The sequence below is a fragment of the Triturus cristatus genome, chromosome 3_1 (genome assembly GCF_964204655.1).
Source record: "Triturus cristatus chromosome 3_1, aTriCri1.1, whole genome shotgun sequence".
In the NCBI taxonomy this organism is placed as follows: Eukaryota; Metazoa; Chordata; class Amphibia; order Caudata; family Salamandridae; genus Triturus; species Triturus cristatus.
The window spans coordinates 780,105,687-780,129,446 of NC_140583.1; positions in this window are offsets into that span (position 1 = coordinate 780,105,687).

Consider the following 23,760-nt stretch of genomic DNA (forward strand, 5'->3'; position numbering starts at 1 on the left):
ACCACATGAATTTCAGTATTAAAGACCATCTTTTGACACACACTTTACTTGCTCCTGCAGGTTGCCATTGTCAATTCTAAGTCCTGATGAAGACCCGCATGACGATTTAAGATCGCATATATAGGGTTGAAACGTCGACAGTACCTAGGACCAGTTCAAGACACGGTTTCATATAGAACTTGAGTTATCCTTGGAAACTGTGTCATTGTGCCTTTCTCTAATACTGGCCCGTTTTTATTTTGTATATAAAACTTTTGTATTCACTTTGTGTATATTATGCACTAACTGTGTCACTTATGTCACTATGTCACTGATTCACGAATTCACTTTAATGTTTACAACTTTGGTAGCCTTGCTTCGCTAAAAAGAATTATATGGGTGTCAATATAAATGATGCAATTTATATATAAAGAATACTCTGCCACCCAGCAAATCTGATTTCATTGTGATTTATGCATTGTCATTGCTTATTTTTTCATGTGGTCCCCTTAAATATAATTTCCTTCATGATTAATTTTTTCTTTTTGTTGATTGATGCATTTAGCCTCTTTTGATCCAATCGTAAAACAAAGCAATTGCTTGAACATACCCGACAGAACCAATGTACTTTATATAATTTATACCCAGGTTCTGAGGGACACAGGGTCACCCCATTGTTTATGAAACACAGCCAAAAGGAAGCAGGCAGTGCCTCACTATGGCTGCCAAAGCCACAGTTCTAAGAGTGAAATAACCCAGGAGCAATAACTCACATGCTACATGGTCGTCCAAGCTGTGCAGTCGCAAAACTGCAACAGACTGGTAGAACAAAGTAATGGACCAAGATCAGACAAAATGTCAGCAGGTGTCAAAGAATGCAGCCTCCAAGACAACATCCTCCATAATGGTACCCACTAAGGCAATATTCCCAGTCAAACAGCTGCACAATAAATAGGTCTGGTAATGGCATGCACCTACCTTGGTGCACATAGCATTGCCAATGGCAGTTGCCAGGTCCCTCGGGCTGGCCGTAATACTGCCAGCCTGGGGGTGTAGTGCCCTCACGCCTACTCCCCTGAGCTGTGACTCAGGCTCCTTGAGGCACTCCTCTACTGCCATCCTCTGCCCAGGGTATCGGGCGGCTGCTATCCAACAGCCACAGCAGCAGGATGCTGGCCATCAGGTCATGCAACCCGCATGCCATCTAGACATAACACTCGCTGCGCCTATCTCTGCTACCTATTGCATTGTATTGTAATTGCATTTATATAGCGCATACTACCCCTGACGAGGTGTTGAAGCACTTTTTCGGCCAGTATCACGCAACTCCGAAACCCATAAATGATTAGTGGTGAATTAGTATAGTGAAAATATGAAAGTAATTTGAGTGGTGGATATGTTAGTCAGTTATTTGGATTGAGAAGGATAGTGGAGGGATAGAAGAGGGAAAAAGGTTTGCATTTATATAGCGCTTGCTACCCTTGATGGGGTGTTGAAGTGCTTTTTTGGTGAGTAACATGCTACTTTGGAACCCAGAGACCCGGATCATGAACCTATGCCCCTACCCAGAATGCCTTGGTATCTGCTGGCAACCTCTTGGGACCACCCCACCCTTCTTGGTCTATCCATCAAAGTATTTGGTCTCGTCTTTAACTTTGTGATGTGCTGGACGAAGTGGGCCCACTAACCCGCCAACTCTCTCTCCTGGACCAGTCTCACTGCCCTTTCTCCTGGACCATGAGCCAGGTAGATTTCAACAATCCTCTGGTTTCTTTTGCATATGTAAATCCAATCAAACACTTGCAATTCATGTGGTTTTGCACAGAGTAGATAGAAAGGAATCGAGAGGTAAATTATCTCTGCTCCACAGTGGAGGCCTGCAGGAATCATATATATGCGTCAGCACCACAGGAACCCAGTTCCCTTTACTTCTAACATAGGGAATGCTGTACAAACAGGAAGGAGTGGGATCTGAATTTATAGAAGTGTTCCACGCAGCTACAGGTAGAGAACAAGAAGGCCTGCATGCTGCTTCATAAGGCCCACTCCTCACGCGTGCTAGTGGCTTCGGGCACATGTGGGCTCAACCTCATGAGTGAGGGAGTCCTTCTGGTAGTGTATGTGAAGACACTATCACTAAACGTGCCATATAAATGTGGAGGCCATGATGAAACAAAAAAAAAAAAACAATAATTAAAAATGATTTAGAGGTGGACCATATACGTTATTAAGGCCACCCTATGGTAAGATTGAAAACAATATAGAGGGTAACATTAATCAGACCTGTGAACCAAGGCAACATGTTTCAACCCCTTGATAACATCTAATCAGGGTCTAGGGCTTTCACCAGGACTAGGAAACCTCTCTTGTATGCCTTTCAGGACTATAGATATTGTCCCGATTGATAAAAATCCGATTGGCCGCACTCTGCTCGTCCTACCAGCGTGTTACCCAAAAGCATTGTGGTCCATGAAGTAGCGTCGGCGGGTACGCCTATGCCAAAAGTTTAAAATGAAAATGAGTGTCGCGTTAGCCATCCCTGGACACGTGTTTCGAGGTAGTTGCCTCTCGTCAGCAGGGAGTAGGTATGTGTGTGGGGTTGCTGCGTAGGCTGCCGAAAAATATTCTCAGGTAAAGTACCACTCAAGGCGCGCAGGTGCGTAGCCATGGGCTCGTCAGCCCCACCGGCTCAAGGGAGCCTGAATATAAACAAAAATCCGATTGGCCGCACTCTGCTCGTCCTACCAGCGTGTTACCCCAAAGCATTGTGGTCCATGAAGTAGCGTCGGCGGGTACGCCTATGCCAAAAGTTTAAAATGAAAAGGAGTGTCGCGTTAGCCATCCCTGGACACGTGTTTCGAGGTAGTTGCCTCTCGTCAGCAGGGAGTAGGTATGTGTGTGGGGTTGCTGCGTAGGCTGCCGAAAAATATTCTCAGGTAAAGTACCACTCAAGGCGCGCAGGTGCGTAGCCATGGGCTCGTCAGCCCCACCGGCTCAAGGGAGCCTGAATATAAACAAAAATCCGATTGGCCGCACTCTGCTCGTCCTACCAGCGTGTTACCCCAAAGCATTGTGGTCCATGAAGTAGCGTCGGCGGGTACGCCTATGCCAAAAGTTTAAAATGAAAATGAGTGTCGCGTTAGCCATCCCTGGACACGTGTTTCGAGGTAGTTACCTCTCGTCAGCAGGGAGTAGGTATGTGTGTGGGGTTGCTGCGTAGGCTGCCGAAAAATATTCTCAGGTAAAGTACCACTCAAGGCGCGCAGGTGCGTAGCCATGGGCTCGTGAGCCCCACCGGCTCAAGGGAGCCTGAATATAAACAAAAATCCGATTGGCCGCACTCTGCTCGTCCTACCAGCGTGTTACCCCAAAGCATTGTGGTCCATGAAGTAGCGTCGGCGGGTACGCCTATGCCAAAAGTTTTAAATGAAAATGAGTGTCGCGTTAGCCATCCCTGGACACGTGTTTCGAGGTAGTTGCCTCTCGTCAGCAGGGAGTAGGTATGTGTGTGGGGTTGCTGCGTAGGCTGCCGAAAAATATTCTCAGGTAAAGTACCACTCAAGGCGCGCAGGTGCGTAGCCATGGGCTCGTCAGCCCCACCGGCTCAAGGGAGCCTGAATATAAACAAAAATCCGATTGGCCGCACTCTGCTCGTCCTACCAGCGTGTTACCCCAAAGCATTGTGGTCCATGAAGTAGCGTCGGCGGGTACGCCTATGCCAAAAGTTTCAAATGAAAATGAGTGTCGCGTTAGCCATCCCTGGACACGTGTTTCGAGGTAGTTGCCTCTCGTCAGCAGGGAGTAGGTATGTGTGTGGGGTTGCTGCGCAGGCTACCGAAAAATATTCTCAGGTAAAGTACCACTCAAGGCGCGCAGGTGCGTAGCCATGGGCTCGTCAGCCCCACCGGCTCAAGGGAGCCTGAATATAAACAAAAATCCGATTGGCCGCACTCTGCTTGTCCTACCAGCGTGTTACCCCAAAGCATTGTGGTCCATGAAGTAGTGTCGGCGGGTACGCCTATGCCAAAAGTTTAAAATGAAAATGAGTGTCGCGTTAGCCATCCCTGGACACGTGTTTCGAGGTAGTTGCCTCTCGTCAGCAGGGAGTAGGTATGTGTGTGGGGTTGCTGCGTAGGCTGCCGAAAAATATTCTCAGGTAAAGTACCACTCAAGGCGCGCAGGTGCGTAGCCATGGGCTCGTCAGCCCCACCGGCTCAAGGGAGCCTGAATATAAACAAAAATCCGATTGGCCGCACTCTGCTCGTCCTACCAGCGTGTTACCCCAAAGCATTGTGGTCCATGAAGTAGCGTCGGCGGGTACGCCTATGCCAAATGTTTAAAATGAAAATGAGTGTCGCGTTAGCCATCCCTGGACACGTGTTTCAAGGTAGTTGCCTCTCGTCAGCAGGGAGTAGGTATGTGTGTGGGGTTGCTGCGTAGGCTGCCGAAAAATATTCTCAGGTAAAGTACCACTCAAGGTGCGCAGGTGCGTAGCCATGGGCTCGTCAGCCCCACCGGCTCAAGGGAGCCTGAATATAAACAAAAATCCGATTGGCCGCACTCTGCTCGTCCTACCAGCGTGTTACCACAAAGCATTGTGGTCCATGAAGTAGCGTCGGCGGGTACGCCTATGCCAAAAGTTTAAAATGAAAATGAGTGTCGCGTTAGCCATCCCTGGACACGTGTTTCGAGGTAGTTGCCTCTCGTCAGCAGGGAGTAGGTATGTGTGTGGGGTTGCTGCGTAGGCTGCCGAAAAATATTCTCAGGTAAAGTACCACTCAAGGCGCGCAGGTGCGTAGCCATGGGCTCGTCAGCCCCACCGGCTCAAGGGAGCCTGAATATAAACAAAAATCCGTTTGGCCGCACTCTGCTCGTCCTACCAGCGTGTTACCCCAAAGCATTGTGGTCCATGAAGTAGCGTCGGCGGGTACGCCTATGCCAAAAGTTTAAAATGAAAATGAGTGTCGCGTTAGCCATCCCTGGACATGTGTTTCGAGGTAGTTGCCTCTCGTCAGCAGGGAGTAGGTATGTGTGTGGGGTTGCTGCGTAGGCTGCCGAAAAATATTCTCAGGTAAAGTACCACTCAAGGCGCGCAGGTGCGTAGCCATGGGCTCGTCAGCCCCACCGGCTCAAGGGAGCCTGAATATAAACAAAAATCCGATTGGCCGCACTCTGCTCGTCCTACCAGCGTGTTACCCCAAAGCATTGTGGTCCATGAAGTAGCGTCGGCGGGTACGCCTATGCCAAAAGTTTAAAATGAAAATGAGTGTCGCGTTAGCCATCCCTGGACACGTGTTTCGAGGTAGTTGCCTCTCGTCAGCAGGGAGTAGGTATGTGTGTGGGGTTGATGCGTAGGCTGCCGAAAAATATTCTCAGGTAAAGTACCACTCAAGGCGCGCAGGTGCGTAGCCATGGGCTCGTCAGCCCCACCGGCTCAAGGGAGCCTGAATATAAACAAAAATCCGATTGGCCGCACTCTGCTCGTCCTACCAGCGTGTTACCCCAAAGCATTGTGGTCCATGAAGTAGCGTCGGCGGGTACGCCTATGCCAAAAGTTTAAAATGAAAATGAGTGTCGCGTTAGCCATCCCTGGACACGTGTTTCGAGGTAGTTGCCTCTCGTCAGCAGGGAGTAGGTATGTGTGTGGGGTTACTGCGTAGGCTGCCGAAAAATATTCTCAGGTAAAGTACCACTCAAGGCGCGCAGGTGCGTAGCCATGGGCTCGTCAGCCCCACCGGCTCAAGGGAGCCTGAATATAAACAAAAATCCGATTGGCCGCACTCTGCTCGTCCTACCAGCGTGTTACCCCAAAGCCTTGTGGTCCATGAAGTAGCGTCGGCGGGTACGCCTATGCCAAAAGTTTCAAATGAAAATGAGTGTCGTGTTAGCCATCCCTGGACACGTGTTTCGAGGTAGTTGCCTCTCGTCAGCAGGGAGTAGGTATGTGTGTGGGGTTGCTGCGTAGGCTGCCGAAAAATATTCTCAGGTAAAGTACCACTCAAGGCGCGCAGGTGCGTAGCCATGGGCTCGTCAGCCCCACCGGCTCAAGGGAGCCTGAATATAAACAAAAATCCGATTGGCCGCACTCTGCTCGTCCTACCAACGTGTTACCCCAAAGCATTGTGGTCCATGAAGTAGCGTCGGCGGGTACGCCTATGCCAAAAGTTTCAAATGAAAATGAGTGTCGCGTTAGCCATCCCTGGACACGTGTTTCGAGGTAGTTGCCTCTCGTCAGCAGGGAGTAGGTATGTGTGTGGGGTTGCTGCGTAGGCTGCCGAAAAATATTCTCAGGTAAAGTACCACTCAAGGCGCAGGTGCGTAGCCATGGGCTCGTCAGCCCCACCGGCTCAAGGGAGCCTGAATATAAACAAAAATCCGATTGGCCGCACTCTGCTCATCCTACCAGCGTGTTACCCCAAAGCATTGTGGTCCATGAAGTAGCGTCGGCGGGTACGCCTATGCCAAAATTTTAAAATGAAAATGAGTGTCGCGTTAGCCATCCCTGGACACGTGTTTCGAGGTAGTTGCCTCTCGTCAGCAGGGAGTAGGTATGTGTGTGGGGTTGCTGCGTAGGCTGCCGAAAAATATTCTCAGGTAAAGTACCACTCAAGGCGCGCAGGTGCGTAGCCATGGGCTCGTCAGCCCCACCGGCTCAAGGGAGCCTGAATATAAACAAAAATCCGATTGGCCGCACTCTGCTCGTCCTACCAGCGTGTTACCCCAAAGCATTGTGGTCCATGAAGTAGCGTCGGCGGGTACGCCTATGCCAAAAGTTTAAAATGAAAATGAGTGTCGCGTTAGCCATCCCTGGACACGTGTTTCGAGGTAGTTGCCTCTCGTCAGCAGGGAGTAGGTATGTGTGCGGGGTTGCTGCGTAGGCTGCCGAAAAATATTCTCAGGTAAAGTACCACTCAAGGTGCGCAGGTGCGTAGCCATGGGCTCGTCAGCCCCACCGGCTCAAGGGAGCCTGAATATAAACAAAAATCCGATTGGCCGCACTCTGCTCGTCCTACCAGCGTGTTACCACAAAGCATTGTGGTCCATGAAGTAGCGTCGGCGGGTACGCCTATGCCAAAAGTTTAAAATGAAAATGAGTGTCGCGTTAGCCATCCCTGGACACGTGTTTCGAGGTAGTTGCCTCTCGTCAGCAGGGAGTAGGTATGTGTGTGGGGTTGCTGCGTAGGCTGCCGAAAAATATTCTCAGGTAAAGTACCAATCAAGGCGCGCAGGTGCGTAGCCATGGGCTCGTCAGCCCCACCGGCTCAAGGGAGCCTGAATATAAACAAAAATCCGATTGGCCGCACTCTGCTCGTCCTACCAGCGTGTTACCCCAAAGCATTGTGGTCCATGAAGTAGCGTCGGCGGGTACGCCTATGCCAAAAGTTTAAAATGAAAATGAGTGTCGCGTTAGCCATCCCTGGACATGTGTTTCGAGGTAGTTGCCTCTCGTCAGCAGGGAGTAGGTATGTGTGTGGGGTTGCTGCGTAGGCTGCCGAAAAATATTCTCAGGTAAAGTACCACTCAAGGCGCGCAGGTGCGTAGCCATGGGCTCGTCAGCCCCACCGGCTCAAGGGAGCCTGAATATAAACAAAAATCCGATTGGCCGCACTCTGCTCGTCCTACCAGCGTGTTACCCCAAAGCATTGTGGTCCATGAAGTAGCGTCGGCGGGTACGCCTATGCCAAAAGTTTAAAATGAAAATGAGTGTCGCGTTAGCCATCCCTGGACACGTGTTTCGAGGTAGTTGCCTCTCGTCAGCAGGGAGTAGGTATGTGTGTGGGGTTGCTGCGTAGGCTGCCGAAAAATATTCTCAGGTAAAGTACCACTCAAGGCGCGCAGGTGCGTAGCCATGGGCTCGTCAGCCCCACCGGCTCAAGGGAGCCTGAATATAAAAAAAAAACGATTGGCCGCACTCTGCTCGTCCTACCAGCGTGTTACCCCAAAGCATTGTGGTCCATGAAGTAGCGTCGGCGGGTACGCCTATGCCAAAAGTTTAAAATGAAAATGAGTGTCGCGTTAGCCATCCCTGGACACGTGTTTCGAGGTAGTTGCCTCTCGTCAGCAGGGAGTAGGTATGGGTGTGGGGTTACTGCGTAGGCTGCCGAAAAATATTCTCAGGTAAAGTACCACTCAAGGCGCGCAGGTGCGTAGCCATGGGCTCGTCAGCCCCACCGGCTCAAGGGAGCCTGAATATAAACAAAAATCCGATTGGCCGCACTCTGCTCGTCCTACCAGCGTGTTACCCCAAAGCCTTGTGGTCCATGAAGTAGCGTCGGCGGGTACGCCTATGCCAAAAGTTTCAAATGAAAATGAGTGTCGCGTTAGCCATCCCTGGACACGTGTTTCGAGGTAGTTGCCTCTCGTCAGCGGGGAGTAGGTATGTGTGTGGGGTTGCTGCGTAGGCTGCCGAAAAATATTCTCAGGTAAAGTACCACTCAAGGCGCGCAGGTGCGTAGCCATGGGCTCGTCAGCCCCACCGGCTCAAGGGAGCCTGAATATAAACAAAAATCCGATTGGCCGCACTCTGCTCGTCCTACCAGCGTGTTACCCCAAAGCATTGTGGTCCATGAAGTAGCGTCGGCGGGTACGCCTATGCCAAAAGTTTCAAATGAAAATGAGTGTCGCGTTAACCATCCCTGGACACGTGTTTCGAGGTAGTTGCCTCTCGTCAGCAGGGAGTAGGTATGTGTGTGGGGTTGCTGCGTAGGCTGCCGAAAAATATTCTCAGGTAAAGTACCACTCAAGGCGCAGGTGCGTAGCCATGGGCTCGTCAGCCCCACCGGCTCAAGGGAGCCTGAATATAAACAAAAATCCGATTGGCCGCACTCTGCTCATCCTACCAGCGTGTTACCCCAAAGCATTGTGGTCCATGAAGTAGCGTCGGCGGGTACGCCTATGCCAAAAGTTTAAAATGAAAATGAGTGTCGCGTTAGCCATCCCTGGACACGTGTTTCGTGGTAGTTGCCTCTCGTCAGCAGGGAGTAGGTATGTGTGTGGGGTTGCTGCGTAGGCTGCCGAAAAATATTCTCAGGTAAAGTACCACTCAAGGCGCGCAGGTGCGTAGCCATGGGCTCGTCAGCCCCACCGGCTCAAGGGAGCCTGAATATGAACAAAAATCCGATTGGCCGCACTCTGCTCGTCCTACCAGCGTGTTACCCCAAAGCATTGTGGTCCATGAAGTAGCGTCGGCGGGTACGCCTATGCCAAAAGTTTCAAATGAAAATGAGTGTCGCGTTAGCCATCCCTGGACACGTGTTTCGAGGTAGTTGCCTCTCGTCAGCAGGGAGTAGGTATGTGTGTGGGGTTGCTGCGTAGGCTGCCGAAAAATATTCTCAGGTAAAGTACCACTCAAGGCGCGCAGGTGCGTAGCCACTCTCATTTTCCTACTCCCTGCTGACGAGAGGCAACTACCTCGAAACACGTGTCCAGGGATGGCACACGCCACGCATACTTGCACGCACTCTTGAGCATAGGTGTATCCGCCGACGCTGACCTTCAGGGACCATTTTCATTGGGGGAACACGACTGGTAGGTGTAGCAGTGTGCGACCAATCTTATGTAACTTTATATTCAGGCTCCCTTGAGCCGGTGGAGTCGACGGACTCATGGTTACGCACCTGCGCGCTAAGATAGGTACTAGACCTGATTATGTTTTTAGCAGCTTACACAGCAACCCCACTCTCATTTTCCTACTCCCTGCTGACGAGAGGCAACTACCTCGAAACACGTGTCCAGGGATGGCACACGCCACGCATACTTGCACGCACTCTTGAGCATAGGTGTATCCGCCGACGCTGACCTTCAGGGACCATTTTCATTGGGGGAACACGACTGGTAGGTGTAGCAGTGTGCGACCAATCTGATGTAACTTTATATTCAGGCTCCCTTGAGCCGGTGGAGTCGACGGACTCATGGTTACGCACCTGCGCGCTAAGAGAGGTACTAGACCTGATTATGTTTTTAGCAGCTTACACAGCAACCCCACTCTCATTTTCCTACTCCCTGCTGACGAGAGGCAACTACCTCGAAACACGTGTCCAGGGATGGCACACGCCACGCATACTTGCACGCACTCTTGAGCATAGGTGTATCCGCCGACGCTCACCTTCAGGGACCATTTTCATTGGGGGAACACGACTGGTAGGTGTAGCAGTGTGCGACCAATCTGATGTAACTTTATATTCAGGCTCCCTTGAGCCGGTGGAGTCGACGGACTCATGGTGACGCACCTGCGCACTAAGAGAGGTACTAGACCTGATTATGTTTTTAGCAGCTTACACAGCAACCCCACTCTCATTTTCCTACTCCCTGCTGACGAGAGGCAACTACCTCGAAACACGTGTCCAGGGATGGCACACGCCACGCATACTTGCACGCACTCTTGAGCATAGGTGTATCCGCCGACGCTGACCTTCAGGGACCATTTTCATTGGGGGAACACGACTGGTAGGTGTAGCAGTGTGCGACCAATCTGATGTAACTTTATATTCAGGCTCCCTTGAGCCGGTGGAGTCGACGGACTCATGGTTACGCACCTGCGCGCTAAGAGAGGTACTAGACCTGATTATGTTTTTAGCAGCTTACACAGCAACCCCACTCTCATTTTCCTACTCCCTGCTGACGAGAGGCAACTACCTCGAAACACGTGTCCAGGGATGGCACACGCCACGCATACTTGCACGCACTCTTGAGCATAGGTGTATCCACCGACGCTGACCTTCAGGGACCATTTTCATTGGGGGAACACGACTGGTAGATGTAGCAGTGTGCGACCAATCTGATGTAACTTTATATTCAGGCTCCCTTGAGCCGGTGGAGTCGACGGACTCATGGTCACGCACCTGCGCGCTTACAGAGGTACTAGACCTGATTATGTTTTTAGCAGCTTACACAGCAACCCCACTCTCATTTTCCTACTCCCTGCTGACGAGAGGCAACTACCTCGAAACACGTGTCCAGGGATGGCACACGCCACGCATACTTGCACGCACTCTTGAGCATAGGTGTATCCGCCGACGCTGACCTTCAGGGACCATTTTCATTGGGGGAACACGACTGGTAGGTGTAGCAGTGTGCGACCAATCTGATGTAACTTTATATTCAGGCTCCCTTGAGCCGGTAGAGTCGACGGACTCATGGTTACGCACCTGCGCGCTAAGAGAGGTACTAGACCTGATTATGTTTTTAGCAGCTTACACAGCAACCCCACTCTCATTTTCCTACTCCCTGCTGACGAGAGGCAACTACCTCGAAACACGTGTCCAGGGATGGCACACGCCACGCATACTTGCACGCACTCTTGAGCATAGGTGTATCTGCCGACGCTGACCTTCAGGGACCATTTTCATTGGGGGAACACGACTGGTAGGTGTAGCAGTGTGCGACCAATCTGATGTAACTTTATATTCAGGCTCCCTTGAGCCGGTGGAGTCGACGGACTCATGGTTACGCACCTGCGCGCTAAGAGAGGTACTAGACCTGATTATGTTTTTAGCAGCTTACACAGCAACCCCACTCTCATTTTCCTACTTCCTGCTGACGAGAGGCAACTACCTCGAAACACGTGTCCAGGGATGGCACACGCCACGCCTACTTGCACGCACTCTTGAGCATAGGTGTATCCGCCGACGCTGACCTTCAGGGACCATTTTCATTGGGGGAACACGACTGGTAGGTGTAGCAGTGTGCGACCAATCTGATGTAACTTTATATTCAGGCTCCCTTGAGCCGGTGGAGTCGATGGACTCATGGTTACGCACCTGCGCGCTAAGAGAGGTACTAGACCTGATTATGTTTTTAGCAGCTTACACAGCAACCCCACTCTCATTTTCCTACTCCCTGCTGACGAGAGGCAATTACCTCGAAACACGTGTCCAGGGATGGCACACGCCACGCATACTTGCACGCACTCTTGAGCATAGGTGTATCCGCCGACGCTGACCTTCAGGGACCATTTTCATTGGGGGAACATGACTGGTAGGTGTAGCAGTGTGCGACCAATCTGATGTAACTTTATATTCAGGCTCCCTTGAGCCGGTGGAGTCGACGGACTCATGGTTACGCACCTGCGCGCTTAGAGAGGTACTAGACCTGATTATGTTTTTAGCAGCTTACACAGCAACCCCACTCTCATTTTCCTACTCCCTGCTGACGAGAGGCAACTACCTCGAAACACGTGTCCAGGGATGGCACACGCCACGCATACTTGCACGCACTCTTGAGCATAGGTGTATCCGCCGACGCTGACCTTCAGGGACCATTTTCATTGGGGGAACACGACTGGGAGGTGTAGCAGTGTGCGACCAATCCGATGTAAAATTGTCCCTATTGATGTTCATTAAAACAGTGATGTGCAAGCAATATAAAAATATGTACAAAGTCAAATGTTCACAGTTGTTGGTAGTAAGGTATGCTTCTGAGCTCTAATGACATAAATGGAAATCCTTATTGTGTCACTAAATATTTACAATTTTACAAGGCTGCGAAACAGATGCCTTTGTTTTATACAACAGAGTGCTTAAGGCATCGAAGACACCAGCACTCTTAGACTCCTGAGAGAAGTACGGAGAAAAACTCTGGTTCTCAGAAAGACATACAACCACATTTATACTGCCCACCGATCCGCTTCTCCTTTATACATTGGTCCCTTATGCAACTTTATGATTCGCCATGTATCAATCAATCAAGCAGCATTTGTAAAGCACAGCACTGTCATCCCTAAGGTTATCTGGGCGCTGAGGGAGCCATGTCTCTGTCGAAAAGCCAGGTCTTGAGCTTCTTTTAGAAGTCTGCCAGGGAGGGTGCTGTTCGGAGGTGGAGGGGCCGGTCGTTCCATGTCTTTGCAGCGATGTAGAAGAATGAGCAGCCTCAGCTGTGGCTACATCAGACGTGGGATGTGTGTGCTAGGGCGAGTGAGGTGGAGCCCAGGTGTCTGGAGGGCAGATAGAATTGGTTGATGGAGGATGGTCCTTGGTCATGAAGGGCTTTGTATGTGTGTGTGAGGATGTTGAACTGGCATCTCTTCTGGATGGGGAGCCAGTGGAGGTTTCTGAGGTGTAGTGATGTGGGTCCACCCGGGAAGGTTCAGGATGAGTCTGGATGCAATGTTCAGTATGGTCTGGAGTCTGCTGAGGAGCTGGGTGGGGATTCCGGCGTAGAGAGCATTGCCGTAGTTGAGGTGGATGGTGACAAGGGCCTGCGTGACGGTCTTTCTGGTGTTGATTGTGATCCATTTGGAAATACTGCGGAGCATGCGAAGGGTGTAGAATCAGGAGGAGGCAACTGCCCTGACTTGTCGTTTCCTGGTCAGTTGGCTGTCGAGGATGCTGCAGAGGTTGTAAGCATGGTCGGTCAGTGTGGGTGTAGGTCCGAGTTCTGTAGGCCACCAGCGGTTCTCCCATGCAGAGGCGTTCTTCCCAAAGATCAGTACCTCTGTTTTGTCGGAGCTGAGTTTGAGGCAGTTGTCTCATACATTTGGCTATATTGTTCATTGCGCTGTGGAAGTTGATTTTGGTGTTGCGTAGGAGATTATGTTTAGTCCGTGGGTTCTGATGACGTCTGCACCGGGGGTCATGTAGATGTTGAACAGGGTGGAGCTGAGTGATGATCCTGTTGGTAAACCGCATATGATGACCTTGGGTGCAAATGTGAAGGGAGGCAGTCGGATGCTCTGTATGTGTCCTGTAAGGAAGAGGGTGATCCACTTGAGGGGTTTTGCTGTATGCTGATGTTGTAGAGTTGTTGATGAGGGCGTGGTAGGAGACGGTATCGCATGCAGTAGAGAGGGTGAGGAGTATCAGGGCAACAGTTTCTCCACTGTCAGGGTGGGTTCTGCCAGACATCTGTGGCAGCGATTTGCACGGTTCCATGGTTGGCACAGAATCCTGATTGGGAGACGTTGAGGAGGTGGTTGTGTTCCAGGTATTCGGTGAGCTGTTTGTTGATGGCTTTCTCCAGTACTTTGGCTGGGTATAGGAGCAGGGAGATCAGTTTTTGAGGTCACTGGGGTCGGTAGAGGATTTCTTTATGAGGAGTCTGACTTCGATGTGTTTCCATCTATCCGGGAAGGTTGTTGTGGTGATGGAGGTGTAGAGGATGGCAGTGAGTTCCGTTCTGATTGGGTTGGTTCCAAGGTTGTTGCATAGTTTATATAGCGCGAACTCGACCCGAAGGTATTGGAGCGCTTTACATGAGCACCGTATTTACATTACACATTCCAGCCAGGGGAGATTAAGTGATTTGCCATCACAGGATGTGGACGCGACCTCGAGGCTCGAACTCTGGTTTCCAGCACCAAAGTCGGCAGTTTAGCCGACGGACCACATCCTCTTTCATCCACAGGTTGAAGAGATGGTGGGGGCAGGGGTCGGTGGGCGCCCCAGAGTGGTTGGACGACATGATGGATGTGGTGGTCTGCGATTGAGTGGAGACCAGGTGGTGTGCGCTCGGCTGGTGTTCGCTGGTGGGTTGAGGTTGTAGAGACAGAGAGAGGTGGGTTGGGGTTGTAGTTGTAGATGATGGTGATTTTGCTGTGGAAGTAGTCCGAGAGGATGTCACAGAGTTATTGGGAGGGGTGGATGGTGTTCTCTGTGGCTGTCAGGTTGGAGAATTCCTTGCCAATTTTGAAAAAGCTCCTTTATGTGGTTGGCAGCGGTATCGATGTGGTGATGGCTGCTCTTTTGGCTTCCTTGAGGTGCAGGTGGTAGTTGCAAAGGGCTGCTTTGTGGGCAGCTCTGTCAGAGAGGTTCTTTGTGGCATGCCATCTCTTCTCGAGTCTGTAGCAGATGCGCTTGGTGGTTCTCAGCTCTGGGGTGTACGAGCTGGCTTGGTTAAAGTGTGTACACAATATTTATAGAAAAATAGGTCTATTTTTTAAAAGATGCAGTTCTCTGGCGGGTGAGTATGCTGCACCTTAATGCACTTAGTGACTTATTTATGAGAGGCTTGCTCCATCAGAGCATCACTTTTTTGATGCTCTGGCGATGTAGGCTTCGCAATCATATCTATGAGGTGATGCAATGTCACTGTGCATGGCTTTGCATGGCCTCATAGATATTGAGTAAGACAAAGCAGCGCAGGTCTCTGCCTTGCCTTACTCTGCATCAAGGATGTGTTCCATGGGCCAACGTTGTGGTGGGTTTCCCCGTGCAGCACCCATGGATTTTGATAGTGTCCTAGATTTACTTAATCAAGCAAACCTGGGGCAGCTCCCAAACATTACACCTCCCCAGAGGAGCCATAACAAGGAGAACTATATTTATTTCTCCTTGTATTTTCCTCTTTCCATGTGTGCAGCACACATAAAAAGAGGAAAATGCAGCTCGAGATTGTTTTGTGCAGGAAGGTGCCCCTGCCTGCCATGGTGCAAGGGTGCCTACATTGGCGCTAGGCAGAAAATTGTGCACTAGCGCACGGGGAAAGGAAAGGAATGCACCATATTTCATAGATACGGTGCATTCCTGCCCTTTCACATTGGCTTAGGGCATCACAGTAAGAAAACTTGCGGCGCTGTCCTATGCCAGTTCCTCATAAATTAGTCCTTTAGTCTGCAGATTGTTTCCATGACCAGCACTGAAAGCATGAAGCATGCAAGTTCCAATGCAAGCAAACGCAGGGAAAGTGTTGACTTTGGAGTGGTTAAATATACTATTTCTGCTCTAATTTGAGCAAAACAGGGAAAGTAGTGGACTTTGGAGAGGTTAGATTTATTATTCCTACTCGAATTGTAGCAACAGTAGGGAACGTTTTGGATTGTAGAAGCGTTAGATTTACTATTCCAACCTGTAAACGTTTTTTTTTTTTTTTGGAGTGGTTAAATATACTATTTCTGCTCTAATTTGAGCAAAACAGGGAAAGTAGTGGACTTTGGAGAGGTTAGATTTATTATTCCTACTCGAATTGTAGCAACAGTAGGGAACGTTTTGGATTGTAGAAGCGTTAGATTTACTATTCCAACCTGTAAACTTTTTTTTTTAATTAAATATAAAAAATTGAAATGTTTTAACATATTTCAAATATAATATATTCATTAAAGTTAAATGAAAAAATATATATATTACAAAATAAAGTAACAAATATAACAAGTGAAACATATTTAAATGAATGCACATTCCTCCCTACTAGCCAAAAAAACCCACCAGTAAACAAATAAAATAATGATTTTAATGAAACATTACTAATATTAAATTAATTATTACATAAACACATTTAAAACAAATAATAAACATAAAACTCATTTTCAAAATCTTAGAATGAAATAACTCGTTGATCAGTTTAACAATTAATCAAAACCAGAAAATTCAAATAGCAATTAATAAATGAAATAGTTTACATAATTATCAATTAATGATTTAAATATCATAACATTTCATTAAAAGTAAAAGCAATAATTTATATTTTAAACAAATGCCAATTCTAATTCCAATAGCCCACTAAATTCAAAATTATTAATTAAATGTAAAAGAAATCAGATTCAAAATTACAAACTATACTAAAAAATAAATAGCAAAGGTTATCCTAATACTAATAACTTATAATAATGCTAATTTATATCAAATGAATTAAAAACAGTATAATATACAACTATATTTATAGAAAACAATATTGTATACAGTATTTAAAAAAAACAATATATACCTAAACAAACAATATTCTTTCCTTTTATATTCTGTCCCACGATATTTTTGAGTTGATGAAATTTTTGACACACTATTCTTGTATCTCCATCTTTTATCTTTGATATTTTGGCAGAATACCGTCCAGGGAGAAGGTACTTTCTACAGGTTGAGGTTGAATCTCTAACATCAACACCCACTACCCAGAAGGTACAGAACCAAGAGAAGGTACCAGCATGAAGGAAGGTCACCGAGAATGAGACAAGTGGTTTGTAGTTCAAACTGCAAAGGAAAGATGACTGTCTCCACAGGAGACTTCAGGAAGTAAGGAACATTCTGCATAATGCAAAAGAGGATAATATGGAACGTCTGTCCCATTTCTGACTAAACTCTGCAAACCTCGGCAAAGTGAACATCTTCACAGAGTCTGATCAAAAGGGATCTGAACATGGCACTAGGACCCAGAGGACAAACGAAACCTGATAACTCTTATGTCGTTCCCAAAGCAGCAACTCTCTAATGGAGGGCTTGGCCTCTTATCTAGAAGAACCCAAGGTTGCGTTACCAGGATGGAACTGGAGGTCATTATCTTGTGCTTTTCACAGCTCTCTGGCCTTGGCACCCAGATTCCCAAACTGAGCTTTTCACATTGTGATAAATGAAGACGACATGTACTTATCTCTTTATTAATAACACATGAAGAGTCAGAAAGAAAGCTAGGTGTGTGCATGTTCATAGTCTGAACCGCTGTACAGGCACAGCTATTGCCCTTATAAAGTCTATGAAATCATATACTGTTGGTATTATTCGAATTCAAATATTTTTTATTCTTCCTTAGTAACTTAAAATACATCTTATTTTAGATACAAGCACTATAAGCAGGTATAAAGTGACAGTACTTAATTGCATTAAAAAAGCAATAAAAACACACCTCTTCAGTAGTTTCCAACATTATAAAAGCTGCTCAAGTGTTTTTTCCTCCAGCAGCTAGGGTTTACAGAGCCACCAATAATTTATGCATATAATTATATCATTAATTTCTTCTCAGGATGCATCAGAAATTTCACCACATCTATTTTGGGATCATTCGGATTAAATGCACATATAATAGTTTATCGACAGGATTAACTGATTGAACGGATGTTGTAGAAGACTCTGTTTTTCTCTCAAGAGGCCTATGTACTTACAAATTAAATGGACTAATGAAATGTCAGCTTTTTGCATAAACTACATAACTTATTTTCCGTTTTCTTGGACCTTGTTGAGGAGTAGGACATTGGCAAGTATTGCATAAATGTATGTTTTATGTGATTCCGATATCCAGCAGAGAAATATTGTTGACTTCACAGGGCAGTATAGTTATTTATCACCATCCATGCGTGAGGCCACTTAGTTAGAGTTTGTTGGTCCTGGAGGTGTGACAGTGTTTTCAAATCCCTATTGGTATATTGCTTGAAGACTTGTAAGGTGACTGGTGCATTCCAGAGGTCACGTGCTCCAAGACTTGTCAAGGCTCTTATGGTCAAGCTGGGACATTAGAATGACTCTGCACCAGTTCATTCCAGGGCAGTGAATCTAATGTAGCAACCCTTGTTGATGTGAGCTTATCACACAAATGTAGGAAAGCCCCTTGCCTTGCTGTCACTTGATTAAAGTACACCAAACTCGAGTCGCACCTGCTCAGAGGAGTCTGACCTTGGCAAACGAAACAACAATGTATAAGTCTTTGTTACAGTCTTGTTTAAATGGAGGGCATCTATACCATGCAGGGCTTTACTTCCATAGCTTATTGTTGGTAATAGCTTTGCCTTAACCACATTCACTGTTGGGACTAATAATGGGCTGTTCAAAGTTTTAGAAAGCATTACAAATGCCCATAATAATGCTTGGGCCTTCGCTTGGAATTACACGCTTTTGAACGAGAAATAATCCTTTACAGTCGATCATTACGCCTAAGTATTTATATTCTCTGGTCCATTCGATACGCTTGTTATTTAAAAAACAAGACCCCTGATTACTGATTGTTTTTGCTAATTATCACATTGTCTATTTTTTACTAACATTCATCTCCAGTTTATTTGGTACCAATACTCATAACATTTGTCGAGTAACTGCAGATTAATTTGTGTATTGCTAATAAGAACAACATTGTCCGTGTACATTATGTTGGAAAGAGGTGTTACACACAACTTGGGGTGAGGTAGGGGGGTTGAGTTTACAAGCTCCAGCTCACTTGAAAGATCAGAGGTAAATTGCACAGCAGTGGCGCATGCACGCACCCCTGCATCAATCCAAAAGGAAGATGGAATACAGCACAGAATCCTCTGGCCGCGACCTATCTTTACTTGAATCGAAGTATTGTGGGTACAGAATTTGGAGATTGTCACGAATTAATGACAGAAGAAATGGGTTGGTGGTGGTTCCAGTACCTTTATTGAAGCTGGTTTGGTTCATGGGCATGATTTTCCTCCTTTCAGCCCAATCATCCAAGTCTTTCAGCAGGAGTGATGCAAACATTTTGGCATCCTTGTCTAAAAGAGTGATTAGATGTTAATTAGCTAGAGATGACTTATCATCTTCCTAACAAATGGATGCACAATTGCACCTTGCCTGGATTCTGGAATTGCATCATTCCTGCGAGCTTGATTATACAAGATGGACAGCGTCACAGACTAAAAGTGAATGTTCAAAACTTAAGGCATTTTAGGACACTCTTACAGTACGTCAGATTCATTCATTGGAATGCTACATGAGCTGCATGGGTGAGGGAACTTAAGAATGGCAGCTGAGCTGCTATTTTCAGAAGAACTTTCCTTATTAGCGCTTACCACTGCTGTTTTTGGAAAAGCTCCAATTTGACTAATTCTTTAAATATCTCTGAATATTTGTTTGTTTATGTATTTATATATTAAAGCATTACATTCACCAGAGGTATCTTGGCACACGGGCATCCTGCAGCTGGAAATAGAGAAGAGAGACACAGAACCAGAAAATTGGTAGGATATTGGGCTTAAGGTGTTTGTTGAACAGGGCAAAACCAATCATTTACCTAAGATGGTCATGGAGATCTTTCCACAATTTGGGGCCACCACTCAAACAGCTGTCACAGACTGACCTCTCATAAAGTGGTGAAGCACCAGCAGGTTCTTTGAGTCAGGACTAAACGTTTGTATTTGAACACAGAGTGATGATGTCTGCGGGAAACCCAGGACCATTCTGGTGTGCTGTCCGTTGTACAAGACAGAGTACCTACATTTGGAGTCCGAAGATGAGTCAATGTAACGTACATCTTGTCTCTGTTAAATTTACAGAACCAACAGATAAAGAGAATAGCTATGATCTACAGCCACAGAGGTGTCCTCAGAATGCCTCACGGATGCCACGGTGTAAAGAGTTTCAACAGCCCAGACGGGATAATGTTAGACTCCCAGGGCATACTGTTCCTGTCAAATGAAAGGTAGAGTATTTCTTTAGATAGTATAGGAGCAGGAAGCATGAGGATCAAACCTTTTGAATTTTGGGCCTCAAAGTTCAAGTTGTGGTGAAACCAGACACACACTCCATTCTAATTTATCCTCGCTCATGTTGCAATCTAAAGGACATGGTTGACTCTGGTGAGGTTTGTGCCAAATAAATGAACTAATATTTATATAGGTTTTGGGCCATAGGGACTTATGCATGACAAATTAGCATTTTGAAGCACACCTAACCAGCAATTTAGGTCAAATGTGAACGGAAGCTAAATGACAACATTAGAGAGGAGGGGAGGTTTTGGGATCTCTTTCCTCAAAGAATTTAATGGAAAATAAATGGCAAATGATGGGTTTAAAGCACATTAAGCTAGGAATATTGATGAAGAATCGACAAACCAGTGGCTGTGCAATGGAGCACTTCGACCTTCAGAAAAGAGACTAATAATGGTTGGTTAATAGAGTGGGTTGTGCATACAATTGGTAACAACACTGTTGTACCATAAGACATTGAAGTAATGTATAGAGTGTGTGGTATCTTTAATAACTTGTTATGAGCAAGTGAGCTCCTGCTTTGCCGGGCAAGGACACTTGTCAAAAGTAAATGCATTCCGGTTGCAATGTTTCCTTTTAATTTAGTGCTTTATGGACCGCGCTGCTGTCTCGCAACGGTTGCTCAGACTTCATTGGGTGCCTGTGGCATAAGGAAAGGCTGTGTGTGGGCTCCTTATTTATTATCTTGTACTTCACAAACAAAATGCTGTACTTAACTTCACTTGGCTCTCAAAGTCTCTATGTGACATTTAACAACGATTTATCAAGAAATTTGAGAATTTGAAGCCTACAGTGCAGCATCGCCCCATCCATATGGGCTGAGGGGCCACGATCCCCACCTTTTTCCAGGCAAGAAGAGTGTCTGTCAGGCTGGATAAAGATCAGCCTGACAGACACTCTTCTGGTTCAGGTCAGGCAGGCAGGAGCTAGACATGTGCTAAATGCGCAGGCTCCTGGCTACCTGAGCTGATCTTTGCCAGGTTGAGGATTTCACAGCCCTGTGGGTGTGACCACCTCCTTCAGCCAAAAGTGCCATGAGGCTCTCCTCCTCATGATAAAGGGGAGCATCACCGATTGCCCCGACCTGAGCGCTTCAGTCCCCAGTGACACCTCATCACAGAATGGAGTGGGGTCAGCTGTCTCACTGACCCCATCCCACTCTGTGGCAAGATTGGACCATGCTGCATTCCCTCATAGGCTGTCAAATGAGGAAAGGCAGCAGTCACAATCCTCCTGGGACCTCCGAGGCTTCCCTGTTGGAGAGCTGTTCTTGAGGTAAGTTTATATGTGTTTTTTTGTTTGGTGCGTACGTGCATGTATGTATGAATGTATGTGTATTTGTTAGTGAGTATTGTGAATGGGTGTGAGTGAGGTGCATGTGTGTTCCCCCTTCAACCCTCTTCCTGTTAAAATTAACAGCCACCACTGCTGCAGCATACTCCGGATAACCCACGCTATCATCTGTCTCATTTCACTCGTCCTAGCTGTTACCCGGTGAGTGCTTCTTCAGTCCTTTCTAGAGCCCACATGGCCCTAGGCTACTTTTGGGCCATTTCGAACACCGCTTCGCCCACTTCCACATTTCGGCTCTATGTGCTCTGCTTCTTCCTAAACACAGGTGAGCCACCACGCTAGTGTATGCGCTTGATATAATTTCTGCAGTTTACATGCCTGTTCTTCTAGAAAACACTTAGCTGTCCTACGCGCATATGTCCTCCTGGCACTAACTTTACATTTCTGATCTGTTTCTACTTTAATTATCAACGTAGTGCCAGTACGCTCATAGTTTAATGCCAGTGCTAGATTGTTTTGGATAGTTGAAGTTTACCGCAAATTTTCTATAAAACTTGAAAGCTTTTTGTTTGAATTGGCTCAAGTGAACTTGGAAATACTTATTGACCTCTCAGAACAGTGTCATTACCTGTATCAACTCTTCATTGGATGGTGGCAGTTTAAACAATTGTTTCAAATGTTTTCTAACATTTTGGCTCAGATCTCACCATTTCTTCAACTTCCTGGAAAGCCTTTGGTTATGTGGAATGCTTGGTTAAGATCTTTTGAGAACTAGTAAATCACTGCTTGAGCAGATGGCTTTGAAACTAAAAGAAAGATTGCGATTTTGTTTAATCATTTGGAAAATGAAGGGTAGCTCGTTTTTGATAACTTGCCTCCAGCTGCTGCCACATCTGGAAAATATGGAGATCTAATGAATACTCAGAAACAATTACAAGACTTAGAGTCGAATTCTCAGAACAACCTAACGTTCTTTTGCAGAGATTTAATTTTTTCAAGAAGAAACAAACAACTGATGAAACTGTTGACAAATTCATAGGAGCATTAAGGGCATTAGTTGCTACATGCAATTTTAGAGCGTCCATTGACATTTACATTCAGGATCAGTTTCTGTATTGCAGAGACCCTCCATTGTCAGAGGTTGTTGATCTGGCCAAAAACATTGAATGTTCAATAATCTCCAGTCGCAATTTTGGCTTAGGAATCCACTCAGACATCTTCTCCAATTGTTAATGCTGTGAGGTATTCTGAGCATGTTGATATCAATATGGTTGGGTTCTTCATAGATGCTGTGTTTTGTCTTGGTATGTGAATGTCAACTAATATCTAGGTTATAGTCAAGGGTAGAAATAAAGTCGTCTGACAGGCCCTTGCAAAACTTGATCTTATACTTGTCTGTAGTGCTGATCCACCAGTTAAGGCAGTAATTATTTACTCCCTACTGAGGATTTTAATCCATCTGAAAATATTGTTAAGAGTTCTAAACCTTTTTTCTGGTAAGATTGGGCTCATTCAGAAATATGCGCACACAATTAGTTTGAACAGGTATGTTACACCTGTTACACACAAAGCCAGACATGTCCCCTTAAGTGTTAGAGCTGAATTTCAAAAGCTATTCGAGATGGCATTATAAAACCCACTGACTCCTCTGAATGGGTAAGTCCCATTGTAATCGCACGCAAAAAGGATGGTAATATTTGCTTGTATGCTGATCTGCAAAGTCTCAACAGGAACATTGTGGTTGAGTGCCATTCTCTGCCCAAGGTTCAAGACTTACTTGCCAACGTTGGAGACTCTACATTTTTCACACTTCTGGATCTCAAATCAGCTTACCACTAGATCCCCTTATATGAAAGGCCCCAAGAGTTAACCACCTTTGTAACTCCTTTTGGGGCATTTATGATTTGCAGACTCCCTTTTGGTTTGGCTTCTGCAGCTAGTGTTTTTCAGTGCCCCATGGATAAGATATTGGACGGTGTGAGTGGGGTACAAGCGTTTCAAGATGATGTGCTGATTTTTGCAAAATCATTACCTGAACATAATCACACTCTTGAAACAGTTTTCACTAAATTTAAAGAGCTTGGTATCACTCTTCACGCAGATAAATGCAAATTTGTAGCAGAAACCATTGACTACTTAGGACACTATCACTCCCAATGGTATTTCTCTGAAATTTGTATTGATTAAAGCTATTGAAGTTGCACATCCACCAAGAGATAAAGATACACTTTGCTCCTTTCTCGGGCTAGGGGAATACTATTCAAGATTTGTGCAAGAGTATGCTTTTGTTGAGCAGCCCTTGAGGAATTTTCTCAAGAAAGGAGAGAAGTATATCTGGTCTGATGATGTGC